Consider the following 27,943-nt stretch of genomic DNA (forward strand, 5'->3'; position numbering starts at 1 on the left):
TGAAGAGCCAGGCGGTACGCCACATTGAAGGAATTTTGGACGACTATAAAGAGTATTTGGCGAATCTTGAAGAAGAAGAAGAGTCGAGGTTTGTGGTGGTGTCAAATCCAACCGTACCTGAGGTAAGGCATGCTCATTTCAATGAAGATGAAGATAGTGAAAGTATATCAAGGAGTCACTTTTCAAGGACTCATTGGGCAAGAGCAACAACCAAAACTGTTGGGAAGCTTGGTGACATCGAAGAACCGGTCTTAACACTCATAGATCATGGATCGGAGATAAATTTGATGGCTAAAATCTTGCACAAAAAGGGGAAATTGCCTATTGATGTGGACCATGGTTGGCCGATTCGAGCTGCCAATATGCTTCCAGGCGACCTCTATGGGACTTCTGCCAATGTTAAGGTAATTGTAGGGGATGTCTGTGACGAGCAAAATTTATTTATACAGGAGCATTCCTCTTTGGCTGTGCGAATGGAAACCAAAGTGTTGGATGATGGCTTGGCCTATGCCAGGGTTCGGAGCCGTGATGGTAAGAAAGCAGTACAATTCTTGACTGTATGTGTCGATCATGCCATGAATAAGGACAATCTACGTGATCATCCAATGCTGAAGATACTCAAGGAGTTTAGAGAAGACAGGTTTGCACAGGATTTTCTCGGAGTGCCATTATAAAGCGGGACTATGGTGGTACAAGTGAGGAGAATTTCTCACAAAGAGAAGATTTCTTTTCGGGGTTTTTGGGGTTAACATCTGAAGGTTCAGTCTCTTTCAAAAAATTTAATGATTTGCCGAAGTGGGAAAAACAGTATGTTTCAGGTATTCAAAGTGAATTGCAGGGTTGTGATGTGCTTGAATCTGATGATGTGATTTTAGGAGTCTTTGAAGAGGTATCTTATGAAGATACTATGTCAGTGCTTGAAGAGGTCAGGCAAAACAGGTTACAAAGAGGAAATGAAGTAGTCAAGGTCCATTCAATGGACATGTATGATGAGTTGAGTTTATATGAAGCACTTATGTATATTGAAGATGATTCAGGTGAAACTATTGAACCACAGGAGAGACAAAATACAAGACTGTTGCAAAGATTGTGAGGCGAGTGGCTACACCGCTGCCAAAAGGAAGTGATGGGATGATCAAAGAGGCTTCTTGACAGCCTATACTCAGAGATCCAAAGAACATAGGGCATAAGTTTACTAGGGAGACATTGCAGCAGCTGAAGGTTGGCGAAGACGGTTTCCTCAATGAAGAGGAGATCAAATGTTTTCAAGGTATGCTAAAAAAACATGGTAAAGCTTTCGCTTTTGAACCCAGTGAGATTGGGTGTGTGGATCCGAGTGTTGTTTCACCAATGGTTATTTTCATTGTTCCACACATGCCATGGAGCTTGCCTCCTATTCCAGTTCCTAAAGCTCACTTGCCAAAGCTAATCAATTTGCTTAATGAAAAGATTCAAATGGGAATTTTGGAGCCATCATGTGCTTCGTATTCTAATCGATGGTTTGGTGTTTCAAAGAAAAATAGTACATTAAGGTTCATTAAGGATATGCAACCAATTAACAAGGTAACAATCCTCAATGTGGGTACTGGCCCAATTGTGGATGAATTTGCTGAGGCCTTTACAGGTAGATCTATTTACTCCATGGGTGATCTTTATTCAGGATACGATCAAGTCCAATTAGCAGTGGAAAGCAGGGATCTTACTACAATGCGTACTCCTCTTGGTTTGGTAAGGATGTGCACTCTACCACAGGGTGCTACTAATTCAGTAGCTCATATGATGAACGACATGAATAAGGTATTAAGGGACTTTATCCCACATGTTACTATGCCTTTCATTGATGATCTACCAATTAAGGGTTGTGAAGAAATCTGAAAAGATGAAGTAAAAGACCAGAGGGGGTGCTGACAGTTTGTTGCTCAACATATTGCTGACTGTGATGCTATATTATCAAGTCTTGAAGAAGTTAACTTAACACTTTTAGGTCAAAAATCAACTTTTGGTGCTAAGGAGGTCTTAATTGTGGGACATATGTGCAGTTCTGAAGGAAGAAGGCCAAGTCTAGCAAAAGTCTAAGCAATCCAAAAGATGAAGGAAACATGTTCTTCAGTTACTGAGGTTCGTCGATTCTTAGGTGCATGTGTATTCTATCATATTTGGCTGCCACACTTTGCTCATGTTGCAGAGGTGTTGTATCAATTGCTACGAAAAGGTAAGAGGTTTGTTTGGGAAGAAGTTCACACACAAGCTATTAGGAAATTAAAGAAGATGCCTCTTAAGGCTCGGACCTTGAAGAAAGTTGATTATAAATGCGACAGGCCAGTTATTTTAACAGTTGACGCTAGCTCGATAGGTATTGGATGGGCTATAGGTCAAGATGATGCTGAAGGACATAGGTATGCAGTGAGATTTGGAGCCAAGGTGCTCAATGCTCGTCAACGAGGATATCCACAAGTTAAGAGGAAACTTTGGGGCGTTGCTACTGCTCTAAGGACCAATAAAGAATAATTTATTGGAGCTTCTGTTGTGGTAGAGACAGATTGCTTGCATTGATAGGGATGATTGCAAATTGCTCTACTCTGGACATTGCCATGCTACGATGGATAGCCTATATTAAGTCTCTTAACCGTGTATTTTGTCATATTGCAGGTAGAGATAACCCCGTTGCAGATGTGTTATCAAGAGCCAGGTTTGAAGACGAAGAAGAGATGCTGACCACGAGTGATGATGTTGGCTTGAAGTTCTACACGTCTTCTTATCTGCATGCCAACTGTGGTAGTATTGCTCATGGTTTTGAAGTCTTTTCTGAAGAGTTTTATGATGGAGTGTCTTATGATTGTCCGCTACCTAAATACTCTCACTAAACAAGAAGGATGGAGTGATCAAGAATTCAAGAAGATCAGAAAAAAGTCCTATGGCTATTTCTTGAAAGATGGGCATTTATGGAAACAATTGAAGCGCCCAGGAGGGGTACCACAACGAATTATTTGTGACAAAGCAACTCAACATCAGGTAATTAAAGAGTTTCACGAAAGTCTATGGGTTGGACACAGAGGAGTCTGGGCAACCTTTGTCAAGATTAAAGACCGATATTGGTGGAGAGGTATGTACAAAGATGTGGTTCAATTTGTGGAATCATGCTTAATATGTCAACAGTACTCTAATGTGTGACATAGAGATGGATTGCATCCCACCTATCCACTGGCTATGCACTACAAGTGGGTGGTGGACCTTATTACAATGCAAGTTCTTGCTTGAAGATGTTATCTCCAGGTATGGATGTGTTGGCAGGATTACTACAGATAGAGGCGAGCTGGATGCAGATGAAGCTTGATAGTTTTTTGCTCGTATGGGTATTAAACTCGCTCTCACTACAACATATAATCCAGAAGGTAATGGAAAAAGTGAAAGAGGCGATCTGGATGCAGATGAAGCTCGAGAGTTTTTTGCTCGTATGGGTATTAAACTCGCTCTCACTACAACATATAATCCAGAAGGTAACGGGAAAAGTGAAAGAGGACATCCGCCTATTGTTAAAGATTTCGCAAAAGGCGTGTGAAGGACATATTGGTGATTGGCCTAAACTCTTGCCATTTGCTTTATGGGCTGATCGCACTACGCACAGTTCTGTTATAGGATTTATGCCATTCAAATTGATGCATGGGCAAAAACCCATTATGCCTATAGAGGAAGCAGTTATAACTTGGACCATAATGCCATGGGAAGAAGGTATGTCTACTGAAGACTTGCTTGCTCTACATATTCACCAGCTTGAGAGGTGTCAAGAGGACATTGAACAGGCTAAAGAGAAGCTTAAAGAAGCAAGATTGAAGAATAAGGGAGCATTTGATGGTAAGCATAGATTAAAGAATAAGGGAGCATTTGATGGTAAGCATAGATTGAAGAATAAGGGAGCATTTGATGGTAAGCATAGATTACGACCACATGCTATCAAAGACGGTGACTGGGTACTTGTCTATGATAGTAGCTTGGAGAACCAATATACTGCTATGCGGAAAATGGTTAAACGGTGGTTTGGACCATATGTGGTTCTACATGTTTTTGATAATGCAACATATCAATTATGTGAACTTGATGGCACTATGCTCAAAGTGCCTATTGCAGGGAAACGGATCAAGCTTTTCAAAAAGCGAGAAGGCGAGATTGTTCTTGAAGATTCCCATTCAGATCCACCTTTAGAGGATCATGTTATGTATACATCAGATGACATGTCTGACGATGATTTTAATGAAGCTGGTTAAGTGCAATTCGCACAGACCGGAGGCTGTGCAGGTTCAGAGGGGGTGAATGTCATGCAGCTTCGCTTCCATGATGGAAAAAAGAGTAAAGAGAAGCAGAAAAAGTCTATTTGAAGCTCACACATTTATTGAGCAGTGACCAGGGCTTGAAAACAAGCAAAAAGATCCAGAAAGTGTATGCTTTATGTGGTTATGAAGGCCTAAGCGTAGAGATTTTATGCTTGAAGAAAAGGTTTTACATATGAAAGGGCTCTTAGGACATATAAGGCAACTTGGGTAGAGGAAGACATGTGATCAGTGGTAAAAAGGAAAGTGTGTGAGAGACTTCACATCTTTGCATGAGGGAGGCCGAAAAAGTCCTATTCTAGAATGTTTTGTAAAACATGTTTCTGGACAAAATAGGCCGCTCCGACAGAAGGAAAAGGGCGTTTTGAGCATTTTTGGGTCTCACGCACAGTGGCTAATTCTGCACCGATTAGGAGATATTCAAGTTTTCGTACTCTGCTGTATTAGCGGGGAGGAAGCCATAAGCTTGGAACACTCTAATCCTAAGCCAAGATTCCATAGCCCACTCTAATCCAAGCTTCCAAGCCACTCTAATCATGGAAGGAGTTTAAATAATGTAAGCAACGATACTGTTAATGATAATCAAGCTTCAGGATCTTGTTCAAGCTGTTAATTTCAAGCTTTGTCTACACTCATTGTGTCTGCTGCAATTGTCTTCCTCACACCTCTCACAGCCAGAGGCCCCGCACCTTTACGGCTCACCTTTCGAACACAAATCCCCTGACACCACATATTGAGAAGATATAATCATAGTCAAACTAGCATTACATCCCTCCATGCGATCCCCGAAGCTGAAGAAGTTGATTGCATCTTCCAAATGGGAGTGGGTGGAAGAAATTCCCTCATGCTACCATGGGAACATGGTATTTGAATTGCCACCCCAACCTGATATAGAGAAGTCAGTTATGGATGGAATGGAGCAGTTAGTGGATGGTCACGTGTGGACAAAGCCAACCACCACAAACATCACATTTTCAGCAACCATACAAAAAAGCTATTGTGGAGGGGATTTTGAATGTGTCTTTGCATAGTTCTCTCAAGTGTTGTCTACTAAATTACCCAATCGATCATCATGGACATATATTCATTATATACGGTTCCTTATTCGTTTTCTTCATGTACAATGACTTTTAAATGAAACGACAGGTATATGAATGTGCAATATAGGTAAATTGAATGAGAGATCAATGCCAGCTGATGACCTAATAAATTATGGAACCTTGAAGTGATTCTATTGTCAACACGTGCCCATTATTCAAAGAACCTGTGACTGCACGGTGTTCTACATTATGCCAACTGACAAACACTACTCGGGCTATGGTGCACCAAGGGTTCCATGACCATGAAGTCAAACTAGGGTCATCCAAAAGCACTATCGCTACAAGGGTGAAGACATTAGTGGATGAGGCTGTTGATACCCTTGGCATCTATTCCATCCCGAGACAAATCCAAATGGAGGTGGTAAAGATCATTTCCAAATCCGTACTTCAACCTTCTTTAGGTCAATGCACATCGCTTGGACAAGTTGAGTTGTTGGTCTTGCTACAAGAAATATTTCCTCTCGTTAAAAGTCAAAGGTATGGGAATTGGTTTTTCTCCTACTAGTAGTGTTTATGTGTCTAGTCTTCCACCATGATATTTGCAAGATAAAAAATTGGGTGCATAAATTCCGAGGAGAGGCGAGTTAAAGAGGGGAAGAGTCACAAATAATAGACTTAAAGAGGCGCTTAGCATTCTCATTTATCATCAACGACATGCTTTTCCCTGGTCAATCACACACACAGGAGGACATATGTTTGGTATTCAAGATGTCAACAATAGTACCAAGCTCAGGCATTGATCTTGTTAATAGAATGCGAAGCACTGGAAATAGAGATTTGAAAAGAGTGTGGGTATGCTTTGATCACGTATGACGGATAGAAGGATGGACAACTATGGCAGCACTTCTTTACGACCCGATGCAAGTAGTCTTCCACTAGAAGATTGTATAGCACAAATTTTCTTATACATATTGATAATCTGTGAATCTTAATGTCGGTTTTGCTTGGTATTTACTGTGCAAGAGTTAATGACGACTGCCATATGTGAGATGAAAGAGGAAGACACTATCGCTCAGATGATATTTTGGCAACAAATGATCAATGTGGAGGAGCGTAATGGGGTGCCTCCACCGGACTTTGCTGGGTTTATGGTATACAATGCCCAAGAAAATTGGAATGCGGTACATACAATTTTGAATGGAGGACCGGACAAGTGATGGAAGGTACGGAGCAATCTTGTCTTTTTTATTAAGAACAAAGTCTAGGGATCCATACCACAAAATATGTAGTCAATGCATTTCAAGATGAGCACAAGCAGTTGTGTCGAATGTGGCAGTGCACGCAACTGAAGATGCAGAGGCTCAATATCAATTCATTCGAGCTTGGTGGGCAACAGGAAAGGTGGAAGATGGGAATCTAGGTGCAACGGAATGTTGGTTAAGTTGGTGGCATGTAAGGTACCCTCACTGGAGGAAGGAAATCCTTGGTAAGTATTAATCAATGTTTTGGAATAGGATTTAAGATGTCCATGTAATTAAGCCTTGTATGACATCAATGGGATACTTTCCATCATTCACATCAAAGTCATACCTCGAATGCATCTCTTAGAGTCACATCATGCATCGTGGCTAGCAGGTGGTCACAAGCAAAAAATTTCTTTGTATGATGCAATAGTTTTGGACATTGGCAACACAATCCTTCAACAATTCAAACAAATGGCATATATGGAGGGTAAGTGTATTGGAAGCAGACCAAGCATAAAAAAGATGAGAGATAAAACAACTACAAGGAAATTCCATACACCTAGTCCATCACAAACTAGCCGTGTTGTGAACGATGCAATAGGAGACACAAGCCTTCCAAAGATTCCTGAGTTTTTTTAAGATAGAGTTATAGTGATGAAGCAGCGTAATACATTCGCCCATATTAAAGGCGTGGAGGCAAATAGTTCACACAGGCCAGAGTATGTCACTAAGAATGTTGCACGTCAAAGAAACGCCACAAAATTCTCATTTGGTGGAGTAGTGCAGACAACTCCAAAACCCCCTGCAAAAGGAGAGAATGCCGGGGTGATGATTCGGGCCATGAAGGTTGACATAAATGACACCATGTGGGCCATTAGAAGGTGCAAACCGGGGAGTAGGTTCACCTACCAAGGAATCATCAAAGGAGGAAAGTGCAAGAAAAAGGTGAATGTATGTAGTGAGGGAACAACTTGCCCAAGTTTTTGAGGAAAACTCAATTGGGAGGGACGTAACAGTGACACATGAGTATGGTTTTGTAGCAACAATGTGAAGTACGTCTAGAATGTATGTCCACACATTGTGATGCGACCTCCAAGGCCTCCACTTGAGTGGCCAGTGGCACGGGGCACAGAGAGTAAAAAATAAAGGGAATGCACCTTGCAGGTTTTTATATCGCAACGGAGATTATGGAAGTGCAAGGGAAAAGACGTGTGGGCATGTATAGAACAGGTTTTTTTGAAGAGGCCTCCAAAAGGATAGACAGTGCAATAGAGTTAGAGATGGACATCACAAGTGGAAGTCATAAAGACAGGATCACAATAGCTAAGAATCCTTGTTGTACTTGTAGAGACTTCTAAAGGAGGGCAGGGGAGGGAATGGTCTATGTGGCTTGCAAACACTTATATTACATCTACTTAAGAGTGTTTGGAATGGGCGTAAACCACAACATGTTCATTCATCAATTTAGTTTGGTTGACAATGAGGTCAAAACTTTATTAGAGACCAAAAGGCTGCTGTAAGAATTCTACATTTTTGGGTTGCCTTATTCTATTTGAGATGTGGAAATGATGAGAATGTCTTGAGTTGACCACATATTGACTTTTTGTACTATTGTCTTGTGATCTATAATTCACATTTAAGCTAGCATGAGAGAGAGAGAGAGAGAGAGAGAGAGAGAGAGAGAGAGAGAGAGAGAGAGAGAGAGAGAGAGAGAGAGAGAGAGAGAGAGAGAGAGAGAGAGAGAGAGAGAGAGAGAGAGAGAGACCAAACCGTTACAAACTAATGAATCTAATACCATGTCTGAAACTGTGTGGGGTATGTGTGATCATTGATACTATGGGTACCCAAAGCAATGAGAGAGAGAGAGAGAGAGAGAGAGAGAGAGAGAGAGAGAGAGAGAGAGAGAGAGAGAGAGAGAGAGAGAGAGGTGTGTAGGTCTAAGTCGTGGCTAAAAGTGTGAGCAAATCTGAGCACTCTATTAGTGTGTGGTAGACTCTCGAACGTGCAATGAGCATAATGTGCAGAGTCAATAAGACTCAACATTTTTGCTCCTCCACATCCCATCATCCCTTTTCTTCAAACCTCTTTTGCTCACCATCCTTCTCTTGCAAGTACACGCACAACCTTTACACAACAAAGAGGTAAATAATAGGTTGTGATGTAAAATGAGCTTGATTGTGTAAATTTGGAAATTTTAAGGGTAGTGGACTTAAAATCCTTTTGTGGATCTCCACTGTACTAGTTAAAAGAGATATTATACTTATGTAAAAACGAAATGATATATTATTAGTATGTTGGTACGACAATGAGAATCTAGCAAGGGGTTAAGAGAAGGAAAAGCCTTTCGCTTGGATAAACAAGGTGAGGACTTACGATGACATGTTGAAGATAAGGGGGAGGAAAGATTTATTGAAAGTAGGTCTTAATCAGTGTTGTAGTTGTATTGTTTTAATATAACATTGTATTGTTCATATACATGTGAAATAATTTTTTTTTTTAATATTATAAAATTTAAATAACATTTAAAGTAAGTCTCAATTAGACCATTTTTTTATTTTCTTCTAGTCGGTACCAGCTACTCGCAAATGGCTTATATATCATCAAGGGGCCCCAATAATAAGGTAAATGGTGCACATTGCACATCAGTATTTTGAAACAAAATAAAACAAAAAGGAAATAAAACAAAAAGACACATAAAAAATCAAAACAAAAGAATTTTTTAATGCTTTCAAATAAGCATAGAAAATAATTAAACAATTTAGTAAAGTGATTTTTTAAAAATCCTCAAATGAGAGAATCGTTTATCAATACCCGAGTGTTTGAGAAAGGTGTGTATGAGCTTAGGCTTAAGCCGATTGCAAAGGATGGCAAAGGAGAAAAAACTCGATAAAATATACTAGAAAATAGTTCGAATACTTGGAGAAAGTTTGTAAGAAAACGCTTTTGGACATTCTCAAACTCTTTCCAAGTAGACTTTGAGATGCTTCCGTCCCACACTTCAACTCCATAAAGAAGAACAGGTGTCACCAATGCATCAAAAAGATACTTCTTGAGAACCCAACACTTGATGTTTCCCGGATTACACATGTTCTCAAATGCATAATATGCTCTCTTTCCCGCTTCCAAACGACGCATAGCACATTCATGCCACTTGTGATTGGATGGAACCTCAAGGCCAAGGTACTTAAAGCTCTCAACAACTTCAAGTGTCTCGTTGTTGTACACAATGCATGGCTTCTCCTTATGGTTGGTTTTCACAAGCATAACCTTTGTTTTGGATTCATTTACAATCAGCCCACTATGCAAGCAAAAGTTCTCAAGGACAACCATAAGCTTTTGTGCATCTTCTAAAGTGTGTGCTAGAAGCACTACATCATCCGCATACAACAAAAGCATGACTACTGCATTGCAAATAGTGACCTCTTCAATGCCTTCTTCTTGCATAAAGTCAAGTACCATTTGTTCCAATTGATCGATGCATAGACCAAAGAGAGTTGGTGACAATGGACATCCTTGTTTAACCCCAATAGTGCTTACAAAAATTTCTGAAATTTCTCTTCCCATGCGCAATTGACAAATCACCTTCTCATAGATTCTAGAAACCGCAAGCATAAACTCACTTGGCACTTGGAGTTCTTCCATCCTTCTCCACAAATTGTTACGTGGAATCATATCTAAGGCTTTCTTAAAGTCCACAAAACAACAATACAATCGCTTGCCTTTCAACCGACTTTCCTCCATGAGAACACGAAGAGTGACAAGATGATCAATGGTGCTATGGCATCGACGAAAACCCGCTTGTCCCTTTGCACTTGTCATTCTCTTCAGCCCAATCACTCAATTTCATCTCCATTATGCACCCAAACAACTTTGCCATACGAGACCCAATCATTATAGTCCGGTAGTTGCTTACATTCTTTACATCCCCTCCTTTATGCAAAGGCTTAACCCAATTAGTACTCCAATCATAAGGCATACCATGTTGAAGTGCAAGGTTGAACATATCACACATCCACTCATGGGTAAAATCTCCCGTCCATTTGATCATCTCCGGCTTGATACCTTGAAGATCTCCCGCTTTGCGAGTGGCCAACTTTTCAAGCCCACCGCATACATCCTCAATAGTAAAAAAAGACGGCATACATGGGAGTGAACCATAAAATGGCATTTTTTCAGTATTTGCTTGCTCATATAATTGCCTACAATGTGTGTACATATCCACTAGACTCAAGTTACCAAAATTCTCAACCCGCTTGCCTCTCAAGTTTCTCCAAAATCTTCCACATGCATGTGCCTTTTCTTGGACTTGATATTCTTGTTGCTTTACTTCCCATCTTCTTCTCTTCTTTTGAATCAATTCCTTGTATGTATGCAAATGACTTTGATAGTTGTCTTTGTCCATAGTTGCATCAAGCTTTATCAAGGACTTTCAAGCATCTTGACATTCTTTATCAAACCACCTTTTGCTTGATCTATCTTTGTTGATACCATGGAGATGCTTTATGGCAAAGCATTCTTCCGCACAAGAACAAATAGCTTTCTTGAAAGCTTCCAATTTAGTTTCCAATGGTGCATCACATTGAAGCTTTGTCATCCATAATTTTTGTTCAACCATTTCAATGTACATTGGTGCCCATTTGAAATCCATACATAGTGATAACTTCTCTTTCCTTTGGCTGAGATTATCATGCTTAGTTGCTTCTCCTCATGAAAGGCCAATACATAAGGTGCGATGGTCGGATTCTGGAGAGAGAGAGAGAGAGAGAGAGAGAGAGAGAGAGAGAGAGAGAGAGAGAGAGAGAGAGAGAGAGAGAGGAACACAAATGAACTTCTTGTATTATTGTCTTTGGATCTGTAATTCAATTTATGTCAGGTAGATGGAGAGAGAGAAAAAGGGTGGCGGAGAGAGAAGGTCAATAGGATAGAGAGAGACACACAGAGAGAGAGAGAGAGAGAAGAAGAAGAAGAAGAAGAAGAAGAAGAAGAAGAAGAAGAAGAAGAAGAAGAAGAAGAGAGTTGTAACGCCTTAAGAAACTATCCCAGGAGACCTTAAAGATCTAGTCGACGAGGAGTTGAACTCAAGACCTATTAAGAGAGAGAGAGAGAGAGAGAGAGAGAGAGAGAGAGAGAGAGAGAGAGAGAGACTTTTGATTTTTACTTCAAGTTTATCTTAGCAAGGTGGAGAGAAAGAGTGTGAGGGGGGAGAGAGAGAGAGAGAGAGAGAGAGAGAGAGAGAGAGAGAGAGAGAGAGAGAGAGAAAGGAGAGAAGGGATATGGGGAGAGACAAAGGGGGGCGAAGAGAGATTTTGGGGAGGGGAGCAAAGGAGAGGAGCCGAGAGCACAACAAATCGTGCAAACACACTCACACACACATACCACCATAGAAACTCACATAGGTTGGAGGGGGAGAGACGACACACACTGTTTGCCCCCTTTCTTTCTTCTCTATCTTATGCACTAAGGCACAATACACATTGTAGTTAGTGTCAGTGACTCACACAAGTGTATAGATGTACATTTAGGGTTAGTAGCAGTTAGTGATGGGCGGTCGGCCACATGGCCGTTAAACCTAACATTCTCCCACTTGATGGCCAATGTGGGAGACCATAAGAATGGAAGAGAACCACTCTTTGCCCAATGCCCATCAACTCACAAGAATGCTGAAACTGATGACTGGAGAGACTTTTAGTGAGTGCATCTGCTGTGTTCTCTAACGTAGGAATCTTCACTAAATCACGGCTCTTGTTTACGAGCCATTTACGATTGAAGTAAACACGCACATCAACATGTTTTGTTCTGGAATGAAACACTAGATTGTTAGCCAAGGCAATATCACTCCGACTATCACAATGAAGAACTGGTGTACATTACTCCAATCCAAGATCTTTCCCTAGGCGAGCAAGCAAAATAGCTTCTTTGCACACCTCACTTAATGCAACATACTATGCCTCTGTGGTAGAAATGGATGTACAATCTTGAAGAACGGATCTCCAAGAAATAGCAGAACTAGCGAATGTGTAAATCCAACCTGTTGTTGATTTATGACTGTCAACACAGCCTGCATAATCAGTGCCTACAAATTCCTGAATAGATGACTCTCCATGACCATAGCATAACTATCTATTTGCACTACCACTCAAGTATCTAAGAATCAACTTGACAACATCCTAATGCTTTTTACCAGGGTTAGAAATAAATTTGCTGACAATTCCCATTGCATGTGCAATGTCAGGTCTTGTAGCCACCATGGCATACATGAGACTACCACAAGCTGAAGCATAAGGAACCTTAGCCATTGCAGATTTTTCCTCAGCAGATTTGGGATAGTCGTTCGTGCTAAGTTTCAAATATGCAGGCAATGGAGTACTCAAATCCTTCCCCTTCGTCATGTTGAAACGATCAAGAACCTTGTGTACATACCCTTTTTGAGAAAGGTACAACAACCTCTTATTACGGTCACGAGTAATGTGCATACCCAAAATGTGATTGGCTTCACCCAATTCTTTCATGTCAAATTGACTTTTTAGCTTGGTTTTTAAGTCAACAATTCCTTCTTGGAATGACCAGCAATAAGCATGTCATCTACATAAAGGATAAGCATAATAAGCTGTTCATTGGGTTGTCTTTTCACATAAATACATGGATCCTCATTACTATGTTTATAGCCTAGGGAATGCATAAATGAATAAACTCTTGATACCATTGTTTGGATGATTGCTTCAAGCCATAGAGATTTTTCAGGAGCTTAAAGACCAAATGTTCCTTGCCCTTTAGCACAAACCCTTCATATTGCTGCATATAAATCCCTTCCTTAAGATCACCATGTAAGAAAGCTGTAATGACATCCATTTGATCAAGCTCCATATATTCAGTGGCAACCAAAGAAAGCAACATTCTCAGTGTGGTCATCTTGACCACTAAAGAGAAGATTTCTTGGAAATCGACACCATATTCTTGCTTGAAACCTTTGGCCACTAAACGAGCTTTGTAACTGACAATCTTCTTCTTGTAAACCCATTTACAAGGCAATGCTTTCCTACCTTTTGGCGATGGAACAAGTTCCCATGTTTTGTTGTTTGCAATACTGGACAACTCCCTCTTCATAGCATGTTCCTGTTGAGCCTTATCATTGGCTAGCATAGCCTCTTTGTAATATGAAGGCTCACCACTCTCTCTCTCAAAAAGACAAAATCCACGCCTGGAACAAAACGTTCTAGCGAATGCATTAGGAGATTTTGGAGGTCATTTGGAGGGCCTTCTAAGAAATTCTATTTCTCTCTCGACAAAATGTTCTTAAAATATACTTGCACTTGTTGTGTATGTCCAAAAGGACAACTGGATACTCTCAAAAGTGAACCCAACTTTTCAAAAATCCTTGAAAACGGTCACTTTTCCATTTAGTGTGTGTGTCGTTTTCATGAAGTACACGACGCTCATTCAATATAGCTTTTGTCATCATTGAAATTAAAAAATTCACAAAATTATCGTTTGGTGTTAGAATTTAAAGTTTTTGACACCACCAATGCGTCCAAAATGACCAAAAACTTCAAAAACGTCCATCTACTTACCTCAATCTGACACCCAGAGGGAGAAATTACCCCTAAAAAGGAGATTTTGCCTCATGGCACGTGAGGGGGCATATGGAAAATTCCAAATGGCCCTCCGTATGCTATGAGGCAAAAAATAAAAAATTTGGATCACGGAGCGTAGAGGGTCATCTAGAATTCTCCAGATGGTCCCTCGCGCACCATGATCCCAGGGGTTTTTTAACGATTTTTCTCTCTCCGGATGTCAGATTGAGGGAAGTAAATAGGCATTTTTTAGGTTTTTGGACATTTTGGATTCATTGGCAGTGTCAAAAGCTTCAATTTCCAACATTAATTGATAGGTTTATGACTTTTTAAAATTTCAATGATGACGAAAGACATATTAAATGAGCGTCGTCTACCTCATGAAAAAGACATTCGCATTGAATGAAAAGGCGACCGTTTTCAAGGACCACTGATACGTTTTTTATATTTTTCTTAATATCAATCTATTTTTCTATGTAAAGTAGCCTCTATTTTTCTATGTAACGTAGCCTCTTCTAAAAGGCCCTCCAAAAGACCTCCGCAATCTCCTAATGTGAGACTCTTTGAGATCTCTGTGATTGATCAGAACTTGTACTAGCATGTGTAGTAATTGGCTCAAGAGATGTCTTGACAGGAGGTGATACATCAGAAAATGTCACTTTTCGGAATTCAACCTCTTTCACTAGCTATCTATGCATAGTCTTATTAAAGACAACATCATTGCTATGGATCACTATTCGACTTTCCGGATGTTTAAGATGTTTGTTGTTGATGAAAAATTGGATGGGGAAAATTACCCTATGTGGGATCACATGATGCAACATGTCCTCGTGTCAAAGGGCATTTGGAACATTGTGCATGGCATTGATATACGTCTTGGTAGTGCGGATACAGATGATGTTGAGGCAACTCTAGGTTTTGGTGCCATGGTTGCTTCTCACTATAAGAGGAGCTGTCTATAACCGCGTCCATAGCCGCGGAAAAACAAAGAAAAAAGGAGAGACAAAAAATTGCAGGAGTGGCAATAACCGCGGCTATGAACGCGGTAGTGGTTTCTCAACAATAAGCACGGTAATAGTCGTGGCAATATACCCGCTGCTATTACCGCGCTTATTTCCGCTACACGCTAATTCAAAAATAAAGGTGCTCATTTGGGCCACCCAATTTTGGGTAGCCCAAATGAGCACCTTTATTTTTGACCTACATAAAACAATGAAACAACAATTGTTTTTTGGAAGAGTATAAAAAAGACCAAAGAATTGAAATTGAATTTACTTTACCTTGACAATTTAAAATGCAGAAGATCAACTATTTAAAAAAGTTACATTAAAAAGTAAATAGTTGTATATACATTGTGCCACATTGGGACTTTACAAAAGTTCAGACAAAACATTTTCTATCTAATCTTCTTGTATCTCGTCATCGTCCAGAGGCACGTATGTTGGATCACTTTGACTCTACATAAACCCAAACCAAATTAAACAACTATCAACAACTCAGAACAATTGATACAAAATTACTTGTTAAAACTTACCGCTTGTAGTGGTCCAAGCGCCGCTTGTCTGTATGATGATCCTGTTTTGCAGCTTGATTGCTCTTCTCTTGAATTGCCCACTCCCACTCCGCGTCTGCCATGTTGCCACCGCGGTAACTCCTGTCTGGATCTCTGATCTAGTTGGCTGACCAGATCTCTGATCTGGTTGGCTGCTGCGTGCCGCAGACTCGACTGTTTGTTTTTTAGAAATGTCTTTATGTAGCCTTCCAACCATTGTTGTGAAAAACATTGATCGGGGCATTTGGAAATCTAGCTAATAGAGCGTCCTCAATGTACCATGCATGATCGGACAGTTGGTCTCTAAACTTTATAAAATAGCTCTTATACGTTGAATGTATAAGAATTTGTAGATGGCGTCAAAATGCCATGCCCTATGTTGTGCCGAAGTCCACCTCCCCACCATATTTAACCCTGTAGTAGTGCCCATGCATGTTTGGCATGGTGCGTTAGTATCCTCGTCCTCTGCATCGGGGGCGGCACGCTCTGAAAGTGGGGACTCCGTTCCCCCACCACTACCAAAACATGCAAAACCACAAGATCCGCCACCGCTTCGTCCCTCACGATGCTTGCTAACCTGAGATGAGCGTCGGCACGTGCTGCTAGAGAAAGTCCGTCGATGATGTTATGGCGAAGCAGGAGTGGAATGGAGTGGCGCAGGACCCTCCAATGCCATGGGAGTGGGACCCTGCAATGCAAGGGGAGTAGGACCCTACGATGGAATAGAAGTAGGATGATAGAAAGAGAGAGTAGAGGGAGGTGCCATCGATGCAAGGCTCTGTAGAGTAAGGAGTCCCTCCCTAAATCCCCCATGGTGTAGTCTACGGAGAAATGCCATAGGTCGCAATCTGCTACGAAGTGTAGCGGCCAAACAAATCCTCCATTGAACGCAGATACTACTCTCATAAAGAGAGAGCCCGCTGTAGGTCTGGATCTACGACCGGTGGAGGAACCTAAGAAGGGTAGGTGTAGGATGGCCATGCCTGCAAATAACAAAAAAAATCTATGACACTCATGGTTTAGGGTTAACTACGTAGAAACATTCTTTATTTCTTTGCTTGTTCTCACCGACTCAAGACTTGGGTCCACTCGAGGCAATGTCCGCCCAGGGTGGGAGCCTACCTGGATGTGAACCAACCAAAAGAACAGCCAACTGGCTTCTCCTCACCAGTTGGTATCTTCTCTGACATCTACAGTACAAAGAGCAATATAAGATTAAGCTTTTCACCCTACTCACTCATCTATAAATATGTACACAAGTATATTCGTACACAAACACGTAGATACATATACATACTAGTAGACCTAAGTAAAGGCTAGTAGTGCCAAAGGTCAAGTGCACCTCTTTAGATATCATTGCAGTCTCAACTATGGTAAAACCAAAGGTGCATTGCGGTAATCCATGCATGAGTGGATCAATGACTACAACAACATGATTAAAAAAGGACTATACCGAAGAGGAAATGTCTAACCTTCGGGTGCTATGCTCCCGTACTTAGTGCCTACATACATGCAAAAAGTGATGTAGCCATCGTTTTGTGTAGCCATCCTTTTGCCGCATGTATGTAGGCACCAAGTACGGGAGTATAGCATCGTTTTGTGTTGGCTGCACCTAGATTCAACGTCTAAGTGATCAATTGATCGTAACATTACACTTCTAATGTAATGCAATAAGTAAATGTAGCCATCATTTTGTGTTGGCTGCAACTAGATTCAACGTCTAAGTGATCAATTGATCGTAACATTACACTTCTAATGTAATTCAATAAGTAACTCCATTTCTCTCACTTAGTCTCTCTCTCTCTCTGTCTCTCTCTCTCTCTCCCTCTCGCTCTCCCCCTCTCGGTCGTGCAGTTGAACTACGAAGCGGAAGCTCCATCCTAGAGTCATTCCTGTGCCTTTATGTAAAGCAAGCACTCTCTCCCCCTCTTTCCCTCTTTCCCTATCCCTCTCTATTCCTCTCTTTCCCCCTCTCTATTTACTCTCTCTCTTTCCCTATCTCTCTCTCTCTCTCTCTCTCTCTCTCTCTCCCTTTTTCTCTCTATCTCTATCTCTCTCTATTCCTATCTCCCTCTCTATTCCTATCTCTCTCTCTCTCTCTCTCTCTCTCTCTCTCTCTCTCTCTCTCTCTCTCTTTCTCTCATTCCCTCATTCCATCTCTATCTCTCCCTCTTTCTCTCATTCCTATCTCTCTCTATTCCTCTCTCTCTCTCTCTCTCTCTCTCTCTCTCTCTCCCGCTTTCCTATCTCTTTCTCTCTATCTCTTTATCTCTTCCTATTTCTCCCTCTCTCTCCCTCTTTCTCTCTCTCTCCCTCTCTCTCTCTCTCTTTATCTATCTCTCTCTCTTTATCTATTTCTCTCTCTCTCTCTATTTATCCTTCTCTCTCTATATTTGTATCTAACATTCTATCCAAACAAGCATAGAAAAGCAATCATTTCCAAACGTGCCTAGCAAAGCAACCATTTCAAACAAGCCGTGCAAAGCAACCATTTTCTAATGAATGAGGTATCTTATGGATTTTCTATTTTCTCTTTTTTTTTGGATTTGTGTGTGTGTGTGTGTGTGTGTGTGTGTGTGTGTGTGTGTGTATTAGTAGAAAACAAAAGGGAAAGAGGGGGTATGTACTTTGTTTTGTGTTTACCTCTTTCTTTGTAGCACGATTGAGCTTCGACTAGGTTGAGCTTCCAAAGATGATGGCAAAATACCCCCTTCAACCAAACGTGCACGAAACCCCCTTCGATGAAACTTGGGAAGCTTGGAGAAGGGAGAGAGGGGCGGGGGGGGGGGGGGAGCTTGGGAGCGATGGCGGCGGATAGCAAGAACGCAGAGTATGTAGCAAAATGGGACATACTTTGCCTTCTTGCCTATTGTAAGCACCAGTTATTATCGCAGATATGACCGTGTATATTACCGCGGTCGATCATTTCAAATGGATACATGCAAATCGGAGGTTGTAGGGGGATACAAACCACCCCTTTACCCTTAGCTATACATTGTTTCATTTTTGAGCCTTTTGAGTTGTTTTTTGAAGATTTTTAATTTTTTTATGGATACTTTACTTTGTAGTACTTTTAAATATTTATTAATTGCATTTTAAAAATTTCTTTTAGTTAAAAATAATTTTAGCACTCATTGTCATTTATTCCCTTTGACTTTAAATATATGTAATTTTTTAAATGGAATTAAATGCTTTTCTAATTATTTCTTTTTTAGGACACATGACTAAACAACATTTCGCGTGTGCAGGACATCGACTAGGATGATCGTGGTCCCCCTGAAGGTCTTGAGCACGATCGTTTGCTCAAGGAAAAAATCCCTTATCCTTGCGCCAAGTGCAAAAGGGCAATCTCTCGCTTGAGGCGCATTGCTTTGGAGTACGTGGAGAACAAAGGGCTTTGACATCCTCGAAAAAGTGCTTGGAGAGATGATAGCGTGACTCACCCGTCGCTTGAGGAGGTGCCCCATTGGTTTGTGTTCAGTGGTGTTGCACCGGTGCGCAAGGCCAAGTGGCAGAGGCAAGAGCGACTGGGAATTTGGGTGCACCGCATGGTGACCCTCCCATTGGCTCTACGTCGACAGCTCCTATGGCGTCTCCTTCGCACTTTGAGGCAGAGGATGAGCACATGTTTGACATGTGTGATGAGTTACTAGCTCATGAGCGCGATGTGTCGAGGAGGAATATTGTCAACCCTGCACTAAACGGGTTGCCAAAATGGAAGATAGATTGATGACAAGTTCCCAAACACCTCTTGATGATGGTGCACGATACTCGGTGCGCCGAGCATCGTTGGAAGTACTCAACTTGCAAGAAAAATTCGGCTGGAGTGATGCAAGTGTTGATGCACTACTTCAGTAAGTATGGAATGTGGCTTTTATATGCTCTCCACTCGCTTTTAGGAATTATACTAGTATACATGTTTGTTGTAGTTTGATGGGCAAAATGTTGCTAGAAGATCACCACATGCCTCCAGATTGTCGACGAGCTAGATCGTATGTCACTGCACTTGGAATGGAGTCTGAGCGTATCCATGCGTGCGTCAACGATTGCATGCTATACCACAATGAGCATGCATATGCTACCTCATGTCCCGTGTGCGGGGAGGCACGATACAAGACATGAATGAGAGGGACACACCTACCCCGCAAGGTATTGAGACATTGTTCATTAATTCCTCGCATCCAACACATGTTTAAAATCAGGTCTATGGTGGAGCTTCTTGCATGGCAAGCAAACCATTTCTCAAATGATGGAATGATGTGTGTCCCTGCCGATTCACCTGTATGGAGGCACATCGAAACTCAATGGCCAGAGGTTGGGTTGGAGCTTCGACACTTGAGGCTTGGGTTAGCAAGTGATGGTGTCAACCCCTTTGGCACTAAGTCTACTTCATGGAGCACTTGGCCTTTGGTGATCGTCAACTACATATTCCACCATGGGAGACAACCAAGAAGGGCAGTATACTTTTTCCTTGCTTGTGCCAGGGAAGTACAAAGTGTCAAATATTGACATTTACCTCGAGCCCCTCATCGAGGAGTTGGAGGAGTTATGGAGAGGCATTCTTGTTGTCGATGTCTCACTTGCAAAAGGGGGGGAGAGAGGCCATTGTGAGGGAAATCCTTATGTGGACTATGCACGACTATCCTGGGCTTGGAGAGATTTCTGGTAACCCCTTTCCTCTATCTCTCTATCTCTCTTTCCCTCTCTCCCTTTAGTTTACTTTAGTCCACTCATCTCTCTAAACATGTGATATTTATGCAAGGTTGTCCACATCGGGGCACAATGCATGTCCTACTTGCGGGCCATGGTTGGTGACGGAGAGGCCTGATTCCTTACGCAAGGTAATCTATCCAAACAACCATCGTTTCTTACCCCAAGGGCATAACAAGCACAAGGCTCCAACAAATGGGAAGACTCCTCTAAAGCTCACGATGGAAGATTGGGCAACCATTTGGGAAGAACACCAAAAAAACAATCCGGCTCCATGTCCTCCACCAAAAGGTATGTCAAGGTATTTCATATTGGAAGGACTTAAAAATAAAACACCTCTTGGATCCCATGCACATATTCAAAAATGTAGCCCAAACACTATGGGACCACATTATTGGCAAGAAAGACTCTTTGTGTGTGAGGGAGGATTTGAGGCTTTTAAAATGTCTCCCTGCCTCTCCTACTCCACGGCGTGCCCCAAATGGAAAGATGTGCTTCCTAAAGCACCATGAATGCTAGCCAAAGAAGAGCTACACAAGGTAAAGGGTACCATTGCCTCTATTCGCACACCGATAGGATACATGAGGTCGCTAAAGGGAGCTTCCACAAAAGCGAAGAAGGGTGGGAGAATTCAATTGTATGGGTTGAAGTCCCATGATTGGCACAAGATGCTTCAGGTAATCTTCATACTCCCTGTTCTATCTATAGTTTGTGTGTATGACTATCACTCACTTTCCCTTTCCCTGATTTGCATTGTAGTTCATTCTGCTGGTGAGTATGTGTATATGTCGGAACAAGAAAGTTAGGGACGCTATTTTCAAACTAGGAGAGCTAGTAAGGTACACCACAAAACTCCACTCAACTACACCTTTTTTATATACACAATAATTTCAATTAGCACTTAGTGTATCCTTGTGTGTTTTCTTGTAGATTGTGAGCTCCAAGGAAATCAAAATAGATGCTATCCCTGCTGCTCAAACACTTGCAACAAAAACTGTGTGTGCCATAGAAGATGCATTTCCTTGAGCGGTCCTTCTTAGTCAAATTCACCTCTTGGTTCACGTGGTGGAGGAGATTTCTATATGTGGAGTAGTGCATGCATGATGGATGTTCTTCTTAGAGAGGTTTTTAAAGACTCTCTGTGGGACACATGTCTAACCTCACAATCCTATCTTATTGCAGTATTAGCGAGAACCACGATTAATTTGTGAAACCATGGGACGAAGCTGAATCGACTAGTACATAGAGGCTACAAGAGATTGTCAATCTCTCGGAAAACAACTAACAACTCGTATCTAACTCAAGCTACACTCAAGTGACTGAAACCACCAAAAGCCAATCGCTCATTGGCAAACAAATCACATCTGTTACAACATGAAATGACATCCAAACGTAATGAAACTTCTAGGACAAGTTTATAAGCCTAAGCACATATGCTTATGGTCTCAAACCCCACTTTAGGTCAAGTTCCAAAAATCGTGATTATCAACAACAGTGGATTTTTGACCTAGTCGTTTTCGACCCAGAATGCATCTAAATGCTTAGCAATGATGTCCCAATACCCCACATATGCTTAGTTTTTTATTTGAAAGTGTAAATTTCTAGTTATGATGAAATTAGGCCGTGCGTCGGGGTGACGCCAAAAGCTCGTATTACTATGAATTACTTATGTCAATGCCTAGAGCTCTTACCTCCGGTTGCAATGCAACAAACGAAATCGAAATGTGACAACCGGGGAGGGAGTAGGAAGCGCGAGAAGGAGAGAAGTGAGCGCCATTAGCTCACGCTGTGTATTTCTTATCCAAAAACTTACAAAAATTGGCTTTTATACCTTAGCCAAGGTTTTTGGATGGTCAAAACTAATAATCTAGAGTTCTACCAAAGCTGGGTAATGACTGGCTGATAGAATCTGGAAGCTTATAGCCCTCGCTCATTAATTATAGAGTTTATATGAGAAAATAGGAGTTACAATATTCCTGATTTATCAAAATAATAACTGTTTTACAAAGAGAACTCCAAAAAATGGTGTCTGTGTTCGCTTGCTGCTAACATTCCCCCCCTTCTCGCCTGTGTCATCCCTTGACAGAGCTTTATGGGCTGAAATTTTCTTCGGGTTGATGGCTGGCGAGGTGGTCTTTAAGCGCATCCAGTGCCTTCTGGTATCTGATTTTTCTTTCTTTGTTGGGCACTTGCAGAAATTGCATGGTCACTTTATTCTTCAGCTCCACCACTGAGTAGCCTACAAATCTGGATGTGAGGTTGCTGATCACTGGTGTAAATATCTTCATTCGCCAGGTGAGAATCCAATGTAGAAAGCTTCTTCAAAGGCCAACATATTACCCAATGGCAAGAACATACATCTGGCATAGAAGCCGTAAAGGACTTCTTCCAAAGGTTTCTCACTCAGATCGTAGCATAAGCCTTTGTTATCTTCTAAAAATGATATCCATGGGGCTCCTATTTGCTCAGGCTCATAAAAAAATTGGATGCATGTGAGCAACATCCTGCAGATCTTATATAACATGGCACATGAGAGATCTGGTAGACTCTTGAAGAAAGACATGGCATCCGTTAGGGTTTTCACCATGTATTCCTTTGTTGCTTGTCCTCTCTCTGGAGATGGAAGCCTAGGGTAGTTCAACCAAGTTGGCCTCTTCTTTGTCGGTGCTTCATGCTCTTGACATGTCCTTACTCTGGGTACATGACAAAATGTGGGATCTCTTTGATGGACTGCAGGTGCTCTTGTGAGCAGAATCAGGTATCTTGGATTCTTGTTCAACCAGCTTAACCTCCACTTTTGGGTGGTCTTTATCTACGCCATCTTCTTGCATATCTTTGTACAGCCTCTCTTTTACCTGTAATAATTCCACTTTGATGAGAGGGTATGGCAGGGATTGTTGATGCCATTGCGCATTGATCTGATTGGGAGTGAGTTGAGTGACGTTGATAGAGTGTAAAACTCTCAATTCCCAATCCATTGCAGCTTTCCATTGCTCATCCACCTCTTGGGAGATCTTCTCTTTTAGTGCGTCTTCTTCAACCTTTGACAGCTGGGCCATTAGCACTGTGTCTGCATCTGTGATGTTGATCTGAAAATACTCATCACCACTCGGCTCTGTTGTGGACTGTGTCTCAAACTCAACAAATGAGACCGAGGGTATGTCTATATGCGGCAGCTCTGAAGTTCCTGCCTTTTCCTGCGTGTCTGGTCTTCCATATCTAAGGAGTTGGTTAACTCTTTTGAGCTCTGCTATATCCTTTAGAAGCTCCTCTTCTCTTTGAACCCGCATTAGTGCCAGGTCCCTGCGTTGTGATTGTTCCAGCTTTAATTCCAACTCAAGATCTTTATTATTCTTTTCGAGTGCCTTGTATACTTCTCAGTCCCTTTGATCGAGGCCACAACAGGATTTTCTCTGATTTGCCGTAAGAAGATTTCTTGATCATTTATTCTCTGTTCAGAGTATTGCAGAGAACCATTGGAAACATCTAATTGAACTTGAATTTTTTGAGCTGACAGGGATGTCGTAAGAAGTTCATTTGTCACTTCTATCAACAGCTTGTCTTTTGCTTTGCAGGCATCGCATAGTTTGGTGAGTAGATCACCTAACTCCTCCATTTCTTTTTGCTCCCAATCTCTAGATAGCTGGTGCTGTTTAGCTTCTGCTTTCATCTCTTGCACTTTCCTCTGAAGATCGGTGATGACAGTCATCTTGTCTTCTAACTCTCCATGGAAAGTGTCGATCACCATCTCAAGCTCTTTGGCCTTTGTGCTACGGTTTAATGCTGCTGAACATATAGTCTCTCCGTCATTTCTTGCATCTACCATGCATATTCATTTACTTGTACTATTACCTCGTTGTTGGACTGCCAATCCTCTTGTCACGCCAGCTGAGATGTACTTGCAGCCTCATGTGTGTCTTTCTATTGCATCGTAGCTGCTGGTTCTTCTTGTGTGGAGGTAGAGGGTCGGTCTTCTTCTTTGTCATCCTGAGGCTTTGATGCCTCGGCCATTTCATGCACAGTGGAAGTAGAGGGTGTTTCATCCTTCTCTTGATGTGTTGCAGTAGAGGGTACTGACTCAGATCTTGTTGTCTCTTCTAGTGCCGGACTTGCTTCCTTTTCTGGCTCGCGTTCTTGCTCTTGTGCAGTGGTAGCCTCTTTTTCTGGTTCTGCTTCTTTATCTTTCTCTTTCTCTTGCTGGTCCGCCTCTTGTGCATATTTTGTTTCTTTGTTGGATTTAGGTTCATTTGTTTTCTCTGTCTCAGGTGATGGTGGTGGGTTTCGCATGGGGTGTTCTTGTTGTTCGATAGGCGGTGAGGTGGGTTTGGGAGATTCGTATCCTTGCTCTTGTGTTTCTTCTCTAGCTGTCTCCTCGGCTTGTCTTTGTTCATCCGTCTCTTTGTCTTTCCTTGCCGTGTCTTCTGCCTCCTTCATCTTGAGGGCTTCAGCTTCTTGGTACATTCTTTCCAAACGCTCTGTCGGATCTTCAACCTCTTTTCTTGTATGATGCTTTGTCCTTGGGCCTTTGAGTCCAACAGGCACCCATTTCTCTGGGTCCTTCCCTTGTTCTTTTCTACTACGTTGGTAGGCCTATTTCTCTCTTTCAAAGCATGCTTGTTTTTGGGTTGGCTCTTCTTGGTGTGTGGCCACAACTTTTCTTTTCATTTCTTCTCTACGAGCTCTCTTTTCCTCGTTGTCAGAGCTCTCGCTGTTGTGCCTTTCCGGTGAGCTGTCAGCTGATTTTCTCATCGAATTTATAGGATCTTTTTCCTGACCTTGTAGCTCTTGGAGAGGGTTGTGCTGCCATATCCATGTGTTTTGGTCAGGAGTAGGTGGTAGATTGTCGGCCATGCCGATGACATGGTATGCTATCCTCGTCAAGACCTCTGGTGCACCCAAGTAAGTGATTTTGCGTTCTTTCTTGGTGCCCTTCAAGGTAGTCAAGACATATTGCACATGGTCCACTAGTTGCTTTGTTGTCAACTTGAGAACTTGAGTGAATGTGGTGGCCACAATGTGATTTGACGTAGTGTACCTTGGTGGCCTCTTTACCAAAAAATGGAAGTGTTGGTGGTTCAAGCGGGCTGGATCTTCCACTTGTTTGTGAATTAAATCGGTGAATGTTGCCAAGATGTCTCTTTGGTAAAGGTTCCTGCTGTTTTCCTGTCCCTTGCTTGCATGGTCATTCCTTCTGTGGGCAGTCTGAGTGCCTCTGCCAGTATCTCTTTAGTGATCACTACTTCAGCCTTGTTCCCTTGGGTGTCAGATATCTATTCCATTCCATCTTCTTTAATTGTGGATAGAAGCTCGTAAGCTTTCTGAAAATCCACTCTGCAAGGATCCTATTCATAGAAATCCCTGAGGCGCAGCCTGCGGTTAGCCTCTTTAGTCTCTGTCTTTGCAGCTACATCACAGACTTCCTTGGGTAGGAGTTGCAACTCCACTTGATGCCCCTATTCACTCTTGAACCTACCACTGAAGACTGTAGTGTGATGCTCTTTTAACTGTTCTTTGGAGAGGTAATATGCCTTGGCTGCTTTGACTGACTCGGGGTCTAGTTGATAAGCGGGTAGTTCTTGTAGTTTCTCCTTTTGGTTGAGTTTCTTCTTGGCCTTCTCCGCTGCTTGCATGGCTCCTATTCAGTGAATAGAGTGCAAAGTTAGTAGATTTGTTAGAATTTTCTATGAAATGTCCTTTAGGCTGAAATGCTAACAATTTTGGTCCAATTTTCTTCAAGTCAATTTTTGGACAAGCAAAGATGCATAAAAACATGCAAGGAACAAAACTGTGAAGTCAAAACAAATATTTGCAACCAAAGTAAATAATCGGGATTATTTACAGTTGAGGAAATTTTTCAACTTTTTGCCAACTTGGCTTCATAGGCTTGAAGGATATACCAATTACATGCTCTGAATGAAATATGGGCTCATTTGGATGGATAGGGTGAAAATGGTACCAGATTTTGGCTTTAGGTCTCTGAAACAGTAGATATAAAGGAATTTTGAGATTTTGAGCTCCAAATTGGTGCAAATTTGTCTAGTGGGCTTAACACATCATGTGCTTTGGATGTATGATGGCAAAATATGAAAACTCCCCAATTTTGACCAGAAAGTAAATAATCTGATTATTAGCTTTTCTTCCAAAATTGAATTTTTTTTGGTACAAACTGGTTCTAGGCATTGTATAGAACCTGTATATGAGATATAAGGTGATTTGGATCAAGAAATGTGGTCCATAACCAAGAAATTGACTTGCAAAGACTTCTTTGTGTTTTTTGACAATTTTCCAAGTAATGGGTGGTTATTTTGGCTCATACTTGATTTTTGGCATGTAATAGGTGTGTACACATGATAGGTGAGGTGAGGTAACAATTTCCTAGAAAAACTGATGCAAAAGTAAATAATCGCGATTATTTACAACAGTGACAATTTCTTTGCAAAACTCACAAATTTTGACCTAGACATATTCCACACACCTAATGCAAGTCCTAAATTGAATTTGGTCAAGTTTGGTCATGCCGGCATCACTTTGTGCTTTGTCGACTCTGAAATCACCGTTTTTTATGACTACTCTGTCTGTTGGGTTGGTCGGTCAACTTTGAGGCTTTGGACTTGTCCGCAACATAGTCGTGAAGCAACCTGTCAAATTCTGGCTCATTTGGAGTCAGTTTGACCCCGTATGTCGAATTTCACGCTTTGTAACCTTCGAGCCATTTTTTTCTTTTCGAGGGCTTTCCTTGATGGATTTCACCAAACCAATCATATACATTGTATATGGACCTCATAAGAAAACCATCTGTGGAGTCAGATCGGAATTCTGGCATTTGCCAAAAACCTAACTTTTCTACTGGGGACCCCCTTGACCCCTGATGAATGGTCAACTGATGCTATAGAAAGGTTCTATTATATTAGGGCATGCTATGGTTCAAATCCCGTCTGATTTGGTTGAGCTGGCAGGCTGCTATGGTCAGTTTTAGGTCGTAGATCTTCATGCACTCCTTGGTTTCTAGGTTTTTTTCTAGGGCTTTAGACTAGCTACCGGCCGTACAAAATGGATCATTGACGAGTAAAGAACTTACCCCTCATATCTCATGTGAGACGGCGCTGAAAATGGTCAACTGTGGGCTAAAAAAAAGTCGCGTGAAAGAGGTCGAAATCTCTCTTTGCAAAGGCTCCAAGTGGAAATGAGGTGGTTTTAGCCTACCATGGATATCTATACCCGGACTTCTCGAGCCAATTTTCCCCAGATTCCCCCGTTAGTCCCACTAGGCCGTGAAATCTATGTAAGACTCAAAAATTTCCCTGATCGGATTCTTGTAGCAAGAATTTTGCAAAAGTAGGTATGGCCGCCTATAAATTTAGGCTTCCCACTTCCATCTTCTGATTTCATTGAAAGTTTTTTTGCTTGTTTTCCTTGTTTTTCTGATCACCATCATGTCTTCTGTTTTTCCACTTGAGCTTCCCTGCTATTTATTATTAATTTTTGACCTGTTTATTTAAAA

Source organism: Adiantum capillus-veneris, chromosome 11, assembly GCF_014529385.1.
Source record: "Adiantum capillus-veneris isolate H3 chromosome 11, ASM1452938v2, whole genome shotgun sequence".
Classification (NCBI taxonomy): domain Eukaryota; kingdom Viridiplantae; phylum Streptophyta; class Polypodiopsida; order Polypodiales; family Pteridaceae; genus Adiantum; species Adiantum capillus-veneris.